This window comes from Gossypium arboreum, chromosome 5, assembly GCF_025698485.1.
Source record: "Gossypium arboreum isolate Shixiya-1 chromosome 5, ASM2569848v2, whole genome shotgun sequence".
NCBI classification, from domain to species: domain Eukaryota; kingdom Viridiplantae; phylum Streptophyta; class Magnoliopsida; order Malvales; family Malvaceae; genus Gossypium; species Gossypium arboreum.
In genome coordinates this window covers 20159538-20171037 of record NC_069074.1, presented here as the reverse complement: position 1 = coordinate 20171037, position 11500 = coordinate 20159538, and positions in this window count along the sequence as shown.

Sequence of the window (11500 nt, the reverse complement as noted above, 5' to 3'; positions counted from 1 at the left end):
ATCCAAAATCTTAATAATTGCTAAAATTTTGACATGGGTGGGGTAGTACTTAACACTGGGATTCCAAAAATATAAAAATTACAAGAAAATAGACTAAATTGACTAACCAATTGAAATTTGAAACCTAAAAACCTTATGGTTGTGCGTGGTTCTTCCTTTCTTTCTTTTTCTTTCTTAATTTTGCATGTTTTCTTTCTTTTCTTTCTTATTTTTTATTATACTTTATTTTATTATAATTATAATATATATACATATATATTTCTTATTATATAATATAACATATAACATATAATTATCATTAATGTCGTCCACTTAATGGAACAAGGCATAATTGCTTCTTTAGTCTCCTTTAATTAATTTTTAATCTATAATTTAACCTTTATCTTATACGCGATTTAGTCCTTATACTCTAATATTTCTTAATTCAAGCAAATTCGCTTAACCAAAACCTAATTAACTATACAACTAACTTTGTAAATATTTATTAAAAATATCACAAGTCTGATTTACAGGAATAAAGTCCCGGGAATGCACTATCTGACACCTCTAACTATCGGGTTGTTACAATTCTCCCCTTAATTAAATTTCGTCCCTAAAATTTACCTGAAAGAGGTGGGGTATTGAGATCTCATCATCTCTTTCGGTTTCCAAGTCGCTTCCTCGACACTATGGCTACGCCATAGCACTTTTACTAATGGAACTCGCTTGTTATGCAACTCTTTCACCTCGCGAGCCAAAATCTCAACTGGTTCTTCTTCATACGACAAATCGGGTTGAATTTCAATGTCTTTTGTCAAAATAACATGAGACGGATCCGATCGGTATCTTCTAAGCATTGAAACATGAAAAATGTCATGCATTTTCTGTAATTTTGCAGGTAAAGCTAAACGATAAGCAACTAGTCCCACTCTTTCCGTGATCTCATACAGTCTAATAAAACGAGGACTCGGCTTCCCTTTCGGTCAAATCTCAAAATTTTCTTTCAAGGCGAAACTTTAAGAAATTCTTTGTCGCCAACAGAATAATCAGTATCTCGACGTTTCAAATCTGCATACGACTTCTATTTATCAAAAGTTATCTTCAATCTGTATCAAATTTTCTTAAAAATATCTTTCATTTTTTAAATTAATTTCGGCCCGACCATTCTTCTTTCACCCAATTTCATTCAACAAACAGGTGTTCGACACCTACGATCGTATAAGGCTTCATACGGAGCCATTTGAATACTCAATTGAAAGCTATTTTTGTATGAATTCGACCAAAGGTAAGTAACGCTCCCAACCCAATTCAAAATCAATAACACAAGTATGAAGCATGTTTTTCAAAATCTGAATAACAAGCTCAGATTGTTCGTCTGTTTGTGGGTGAAAAGTTGTGCTAAAATTAAGTCGCGTACCAAGAGATTCGTGCAACTATTTCCAAAATCTCAAAGTGAACCGCAGATCTCGATCAGAGATTATCAACATAGGGACACTATGCAATCTCACAATTTCTTGAATATAAACTTTAGTTAGCTTCTGAAGTGACCAATCAATCTTTACTGCTATGAAATGAGTCGATTTCATGAGTCAATCAACTATCACCCAGACAACATTTTTCTTACTTAATGATATAGGTAACCCCACTACAAAATCCATCGTGATATGATTCCATTTCCATTCATGAATAGAAATAGGCTGAAGTAATCCAATGGGAACCTGATGTTCTGTTTAAATTCACTGACAAGTTAAACATTTCGCCACATGTTCGACCACATCTCTTTTCATTCTTGCCCACTAATAGGATTCTCGCAGATTGCGATACATTTTCATTTCTCCAAGATGCAAATCAAATGGACTATCATGAGCTTCGCGAAGTATCAACTCGTTTAATTTAGAAACATCTGGAACTTATATTTGGTTATGAAATCTCAAGCAACCACAATCACGAATGCTGAAATTTTCTATTATGCCATTTTGAACCATTTCTCTTTTCTTCGCCAACTTGTCATCATCTAACTGCACTGACTTTGTAACACCCCTTACCCGTATTCAACGACAGAATAGGGTTACATAGCATTACTGGACTTATAATACATTTAAACATACTTTTTACATACATTTCATCAAATCATACAATCGTCATTCAATCTCAATTAATTTGTCCCTAATATGAGCCTACGAGGCTCTAAACATACTTTGGGAGTGGTTTGGGACTAAACCGATAACTTAAGAAACTTTCAAAAACTCAAGTTTTTCTCAATACAGGGGACACACTCCTGTGTGGCCAAGCCGTGTGTTTCACACAGTCACCAGACACGCCCGTGTGACAAGTCGTGTGGACATTCGAAATGGGAACACATGGTCGTGTCCCAGCCCGTGCCCAACCTCTTGTAACGCTCTGACTTGGGTCACATGGCCAACACACATGCTCGTGTGGCTAGCCCATGTTCCATAAGAATGACCACACACGTCCGTGTGCCAGGCCGTGTGCTAGGCCGTGCCAAACCTATAGGGTATACTAACTTATACCATACGGCCAAGTCATACACCCATGTGTGAGGCCGTGTGGAGCATACTGACTTGATTCAATTTCAACACCAAAGTACACACAGTTGTGTACTTGGCCATGTGTCACACACGGCTGAGACACACGCCCGTGTCTCTGCCCGTGTGAACAAAAATAGGCTATTTACCAAGCCATTTCACACACCTACATCATAATTCAACATTAAATCCACCTCAACCCAGTATCATTTAAACCATTTCAATGCCAACAATATACAAGACACATAATATTCCAATTTGACCTTTAGTTCATACCAAATATCAGCTACTTCAAACATCAAAATTACCAAACTCAAATATGCATTATTTGTCCTAATTTCACAAGCATACCAACATCCACAAATCATTAATTTAACATTCATAATACCTATTATCATCAATCATCACACAACTATCAACCAACTCAATTCACAAGACATAATCATACATATATGTACATGAATTAAACATACCAAATATACCAAATTAAGCCATCACTCATGGCTATTTATACATACCAAAACATATACATTTACAAGCCAATTCATTTGGCCAAAATCATTATCAAGTCATAACCAAAATTATCAAAATCCCTATATATGCCATATACTTAAAATACCAAGTTCATAGGTACCTAGAGATAGGTGAATAGTGTGACGATGTCTCCGATGATCCCTGAATCCAAGCTAGCTTTGAATTCACTATAAAACATAAAAAAATAAATAAAGTAAGCTATAAAGCTTAGTAAGCTCGTATGACATAAATTCGATATAATCATAACAAATAATTCAACCATTGATCATAATTATAAGAATTCATATCAACTAACACACCTTTCAATAACTCATTCACTAAACTATATATTTTCTTCACCATTTCTTTGATTCAAAGCTAATATGGTTTATGCACATGCCTGTACCATCTCGTACTAATCTCATACACATTCTCCTCTTTCATTTACCCATTGAACCATTCAGAATAAAAGTTGGATACTCAAGGATCTCACACGATAAGTACATATACCATGGCCCGTAGCCAAATCAAGATAACTTATCTACAACGTACTGATATCATGGCCCATAGCCAAATCAATCAATATGCATGGCCCGAAGCCAAATTGGTATAACTCGTACCCGAAGTGCTATATCATGGCCCGAAACTAACTCAACATATCCCCTAATGACATGTTACTAGCATCCTAAACTGTTCCTAAGGTTCAACCGGGATTTCGAATGTCGAATCGTCGTCGAATCACTATCATTCATGCCCACAAACTCGTATTTGCAATTAATACAATATCAAGCATATGAAATACATTTGTATTGAAATTTATTACATACGAACTTACCTCGGATGTGAAAAATGACGAAATAAGTCGTTTAGTCATAACTTTTATTTTTCCCCGATCCAGATCTAAATTCTGCTTTTCTTGATCTAAATATATTCAAAAATTAACTTATTTAACCATTACTCTATTCAATTTAATCCAAAACACACATTAGGGTTATTTTACACATTTGCCCCTAAACTTTCACGTTTTTACAATTTAGTTATTATTACACAAAATCACAAATTCATGCAAATTTAAAAATACCCATGCTTAGTCAAATTACTATTATGCCCCTAGAAGCCCATAATTTTCATTTATTTCACATTTTATCCATAAATTTTCAATATTTCTCAATTTAATCCCTATTTTGCAATTTCACTAAAAATCACTTAACAAAACTTGTATATCTATCAACAAGCATTCATAATCTATCAAGAAGCTTTAAAATACACATGTATTCATCAATGGCATTATTTAAAATCTTTAACAGTCTTGCAAAATAGTCTCTGGGCTAGCTAGTACTAGTTGCAACGATCACAAAAACATAGAAATCATTAAAAATGTAACAAAAATCATACCTTAATTAACTATCAAAGCTTGGCCAAATGAAAAACCTAAGTTTTGGCTATTCTTCTCTTCCAAATTCGGATAAGATGAAAGAATAAGAATGATAATATGTTCTGTTTTAATTATTATTAACCTTTAATTATTAATTTACCTTTTTAACCTTAATATAAAACAATTAAAATCACATAATGGTTGTCCATAATTGTCCACTCATACCATTAGTGGTTTAATTACAACATAAGGACCTTTACTTTAAGGTTCTATAGCTATTAGATACTTTTAGCTAATAGAACTCCATTTTTACATTTTACGCGATTTAGTCTTTTTTACTGAATTAACCAACCAAACGATAAAATTTCTTAACTAAACTTTCACACAATCACATTATCATGTTGTAGACATTAGAATATAATAAAATAATAATTTTGACTTCAGATTTATGGTTCCGAAACCACTGTTCTGATTTGACTAAAAACGGGCTGTTACAAACTTGATCTAATCATACATAACTGGTTTGATCTTTAGTTCAGCTAACAAACTTTTATCGTCATTGATATTGTGCTGAGCAAATATTGCTTGAAAATCAACTGCTACTTTTCTACTCAACGCATCAGCTACGACGTTAGATTTATTTACATTTAGGTTAAAATTAATTTATTATTATTCATCTCTATTGGGTACGACCCTCGGAGTACTTACTCTCTCCGTTGTAACTATATTACAACCTATACTCGTGGACATCGCCTCGATTCCATATCTTTTAACTGTAATTTTCACACTTTAAACGTTTGTACGTCTAGAGTTAATCACATACAAAATCAGCATTGTCAACCAACCTCTTCCAATTGTAATCTAAGTTTATTTTGTAAATTGGCAGCTAACCACTCGTGTAACCCCTCATATAAAAAAGCATTAAACTTAACTACTAGTATTATCCGAGACCATATTTCCTTAACTGTAGGATAATCGCGAATGACGTGTAAGGTATTTTTAGAAGCCCATCGACAAAGAACCATCCGACCCAACCCTTATCTTCAAACGTTTCGAATTAGTAAGTAAACGTGTTTGAGAGTGAGCCAAATAAAATATTTAACCCCCTGAGAACCTTGAAACTTCAATAGGAATTGCCAAATGGCATCTTTTGAATTCCATGACCCCTCTCAAATTTTCTAATAAGTACTCTTTATAAAAAATGATTCATTTGAAGACTCAGCCTAAATGATTCTATCATAACCTACTTCTGGATGGGGCAAAGGAATACCCATTATGTAACACCCCCTACCCGTATCCATTGTCGGAATAGGTACGAGGCATTACCGGAGTTTACTGAATATTTTCAGATAATTCTGAGTCATTTATTATTCATATTTTGAAAATAATCATAACGTCTCTCTAGTGGGCCCTCGAAGCCCTAAACATACATTAAAAACCAACTAGAATTAAATCGGGATCATAAAAAAAATTTCGCAAAATCTTAAATTTTATTTTTATCTAAGTACTTACCATTTCAATGCTTCTTATAATTAAACATGTTACCATTCAATCAATAGCTTAGCACTTGTCTAAGCGTCAAACAACATCATTGTTAGTATACTAGCACATATTTCATAAAAATTCAACATTAATATACTTATTTTCTCGACATGTCACACTTGAGTTTAATAATTGTCTTTACTTACATAATTTCCTTGTATCAACATATCAAAGACAATCATATGTACATGTCATGAAACATATCATTCTCTTACCGTTTCTTCATAAGTATATATCAATCATTTCATTATATTTATATTTCATGCTCCATCATTTCCATATATTTTATGCATATTAATTCCGATAAAGTTTATATCAAACTTAACATAAATTATATTCCATGTACTTATTCTTATTTCGTTTATCTATCTTCATAATTATTTCATAAAACTATTTTGTACATATATTTCCATATGACCAGTTCTTGTAAACATTTCACAAAACCATTTCATATAACCATTCGTCATCTGATACATATTACCTGAATATCAATTGTTTAATAGATGTCATCGCGTCTCCCATCCACGGTCTTATTTATCTTTAACATGATGCCATAGTGTCTTTCAACTATGGTCTTACTCATTTTCTGTCATGTTGCCATGGTATCTTTCAACCATGGTCTTATTCATTTCATGTCATGCTATCATGGTATCTTTCAACCATGGTCTTAGTCATTTCATGTCATGCTGCCATGGTATCTTTCAACCATGGTCTTATTCATTTCCCGTCATGTTGCCATGGTATCTTTCAACCACGGTCTTATTCATTTCATATCACATTGCCATGGTATCTTTCAACTATGGTCTTACACATTTCATATCAGGTTGTCATGGTATCTTTCAACCATGGTCTCACACATTTCATATCAGAGAGCACACTCCCGCAAACCTTATCCTTACAGTGGGATTACTAGTCCAGGCTAAATCCCCTATAATATAAACTCATAGAGTATTGTCAGGATTACCAGTCCAGGCTAAATCCCCTGCAACGACAATTACTCTAATAAGCTTGGATCCGAATTACGGTCAAAGCTAAATTGAACTCGATTCGGATTACCATCCGGCTAAATCCATTTACACGTATTCTTCGGGAGGGCTATATCAGGTTAGGATCACCCATCCGGGCTAGATCCTTTTTATCGTCAATTCCTTTTCAGAGATCCATCGAATTTTCCTTTCGTTCAACCGGGATTTCTTCCCCTTTTTATCAAATATGTTATTGTTTCATCAATTTTCATACAATGAACATTCAAATCATATTCATATCAAAAACATACATTTCAAGCATTTAAGAATATAATTCAAGTTATACGAACTGACCTAGCGAAATTGCAGAAATATCAAGATTCAGGGACATTTTGGTAATTTACCATTTTCCCAATTTTCACCCGATCTTAAATTGACAATTTCATTCAATTTATTAATTTAGATAATAAAACAATTCATTCCCTTCAATTTGGTCATTTGACATTTTTACAAAATTGCCCCTTAAAATTTTACTTTTATTCGATTTAGTCCTTAGGCCTAAAACATGCAAATTAGCCATGCTAGCTGAATATTCATATATATTTTCCTTCTCCTCCTCTCCATTCCACATCCTTAATGTATATAACACATTTGTAAGTAACATTATCTATAAGCTTTATTATTTACTTTTATGAATATTCAAGCTATCCATTTGCGTTATAGTCACTAAATCATTTATATCTTGAGATACAGAACTCTAAATTAAGATCCGCTAATTTTATATGAAACTATACTTATGTTTCTTATTACCATAAAATTTTCAGAATTTTTAGTTTATTCAATAAGTACATTTTATTCTTTAAAGTTACCCCTGTTCTGCTGTCTGATAGTTGTGACCCTTCTTCACTAAAAATTAAGTATCTCCTCGTACAGAATTCTAATGATGTTCCCGTTTATTTATCTTGAAAATATACTAATTCAAGATTATAAAAATATAAATTTAAGCCCATAATTATTTTTATCCAATTTTTTATGATTTTTCAAATTTAGAACAGGGGAACCCGAAATTATTCTGACCTTATCTCACAAAATTTATTATATCTCATGATTTACAATTCCATTGCTTACATAATTTCTTCTATAAGAAGCTATACTCAATAAGATTTAATTTCATATTTTATTCATCCTATAATTCGATTTATACAATTTTTAGTGATTTTTCAAAGTTAGACTACTGCTGCTGTCCAGAACTGTTTTAGTACAATATATTAATTACCATGTTTATAACACCCTTATTTTCTTTTTCTACACAATTTCTCATCACTTTCTCTTATTTTCTCTTCACTAACATGACAAGAACATAAGACCATATATAAAAAAACTCTAAATCAACATCAATTCCATGCTTTTTCAACAATATTAAACTTAAAAATATATTGAAATCTTGATGTTCTTACCTTTTCTTATTGACTTCAATCTTTAACTTGATTTTTCTCTCTCCTCCATCTTCTATTTCTTGAATCCAACTTGATATTCTTGCTCCCCATCATCTCCTTGCTATCTTTCTCTCTTGATGGCTATGGAAATTCTTTCAATTTTTAGGTGAAAATAATAAATTTTTGGTGGAAGGACTAAATTGTAAAGAAAGAAAACTTATTTTCTTCTTCTTCTCTTACGTTGGTTTGCATGGGAAACGAAAGATGATGATAATTCTTCATCTTTCCTTCCTTTTATACTAAATAAATAATAATATAATAATAATAAATATCTCATAAAAATATTAATAAAATAATATTTATCCAATTAATTAATTTAAAATATCATCAACATAATCATTACATTCTAGAATTCTCTCTCTTACTAATTGACCATTTTCCCTTCGTGATCTTTTAGAATTCCATCCTTGAGTCATCACTTAATTTGGTAAAATTGTGATTTAGTCCCTCATAATTTTTCACCTATTCAATTTGGTCCTAATTTATCAATTTTTCTTGGTTTCTAGATCATTCCACCCTTAAAATATTTGCACCACTAGTCCTTCAACTTTTTTATATTTACACTTTAACCCCTTAAATTTTGAGTATTTACTCTTGTGCAACAAGACTTTTCTCATCTTTGCAATTTAGTCTTTTCTTGAATTAATATATCATAATATTCTTCCCAATATTGACATAACTCAAAATTTCCCTTTTTGTCACTTTATTTCTTTATTTTACTATATCACGGATAATATTTTACTGTAAAAATTTTCGGGGTATTACACATTATATGCCTAATCACATCTTCCGACACCCATAAACAAAATAGTCAAGATTCCAAGAGTCTTGTAATGGCCTAAATTCAAGGTTATCGGAACAATGGTTTCGTAACCATAGATCCGATTTAAAGAAAAATTTATTTTAATATTTTTGCTTGAAAATTTATATGATAGGAAAATCGTATGAAAATATTGATAGGAAAATTTTATCGATTTAGTGATTAGTTCGAAAAAGAAATTATTGAAGAAATTGGGTAAAATAAGGTATCGGGACCTCTATCTCGTAAAACCGAGTCAAAAAATAATTTTATAAATATTTATGAAATGTTATTAATGTGGTATTAAAATTTCGTTAGGAAATTTTAATGTTTGGGTGGTCAATTAAATGAAAAGGACTGAATTGTAATAGGTGTAAAAGTTGCTAGAGTGATTAAATAGCTTATTAGTCTAATGAGAAAGGATTTAAAAGGTAATTAGACCCAAAAGTTATTTGGACTGGCCGGCAAGGGTATGCAATCAGCAGAAAATTTGATAAATTAAGGGTAAAATTGGAATATTGCAAAATTAACTAAATAAAACTAGGACTAAATAGGAAATATCTAGATTTCTCTTCATTTCTCTTCAATTCCAGCAGATAAAAACGCCATAGGAGGGTTCTCTAAGCTGGTATTTCATAATTTTGCACCAAGTGAGTTAATCCTTGCCTTTTCTTGTAATTTTGTGTTTCTAAGACTTTTACAACTAGATCCTACTATTAAATTCATTAGTTTTTGATTTCATGGATGAAATTTAAAGTCACCATGGCTGAGTTCTGTAAGTTTATGATGAAATAGAATGAAATTAAAGCTTTAATTTGTTTATGAGATGATTTTATTAGGCAATTTCAATGGAAATTGATTTTGGGACCTAATTGTGAAAATGTTTGGAATTAAAGTCTATTGCTGAAATTCTGATTCCTAAAGGTTGTAAACTAGTTTAATGTGATAGAATAAAATGTTAATTGAGAAAAATCAGCTCAATTGAGAGGCTAATTGAGTAGGGACGAAATTATCATTTATTAAAAGCTTAGGGGAAAAATGGTAATAAACAGCTTGCACTAAAACAGTTTGGACAGCAGCAGTAGACTAACTTTGAAAAATCACCAAAATTGTAGGAATCGAATTAGAAGATGAACAAAATATGTAATTAAAGCTTATTGAGTCTAGTTTCTCATAGAAGAAATATTGTAAGCAATGGATTTGTAAATTTTGAGATATAATGAATTTTGTGAGACAAGGTCAGAATGAATTCGGGTTCCCCTGTTCTGACTTTGAGAAATTATAAAAAATTGAATAAAAATAATTAGGGACTTAAATTTATATGTCTAGAATTCTGAATGAGTCTATTTTTAATAGAAACAAACAAGAACATCATTTTAATTCTGTATAAAGAGATAATTTATTTTTAGTGAAGAAGGGTCAGAACTGTTAGACAACAGAACAGGGGTGACTTCGAAGAATAAACTGTACTGATTGGCTAAACCAAAAATTCTGAAAATTTTATGTAAAAATATATATGAGTCTAGTTTCAGGGAAAATTAACGGATCTTAATTTCGAGTTCCGTAGCTCAAGTTATAAATAATTTAGTGACTATGACTCAAGTAGACAGCTTTGAATGAACTATAAATAATAGTTGAATTATAGAGAATGTTGCATATGAACATGAAATGTATTAAATTGATAATTAAATTTATTTATTTAGATCCAGAAGATTCAAATACGAAGCTAGATCGAGGAAAGGAAAAAGTTCGGGATTAATAGATTTTTACTGTTTACAATCAAGTATTAAGGTAAGTTCGTGTAACTTGAATTATATTCTTAAATTACTTGAGATTGTATGTTTTTGATATGAATATGATTTGAATGTTCATTGTATGAAAATTTATGAAACATTGATATATTTGATAAAATGGGAAGAAATCCCGTTTGAATGAAAGGAAAATTCGATGGATTTCGAAAAGGAATTGACGGTAAAAGGATCTAGCCGGACGGGTGATCCTATCCCTGATATAGCCCTCCGAAGAATATGTGTAAAATGGATTTAGCCGGACGGGTAATCCAATTAGGGTCTGAATTTAGCTTGACTGGTAATTCAGATCCAAGCTCATTAGAGTAATTGTCGTTAGGATTTAGCTTGGACCGGTAATCCCGACAATACTCTATGAGTTTATATTGCGTGATTTAGCTCGACTGGTAATCCCGCTGCAAGGTTGAGGTTCATGGAGTGTGCTCTCGAAATGGAAATGTGCACATGAATATGAATTGACGGACCGGAATTGTACAC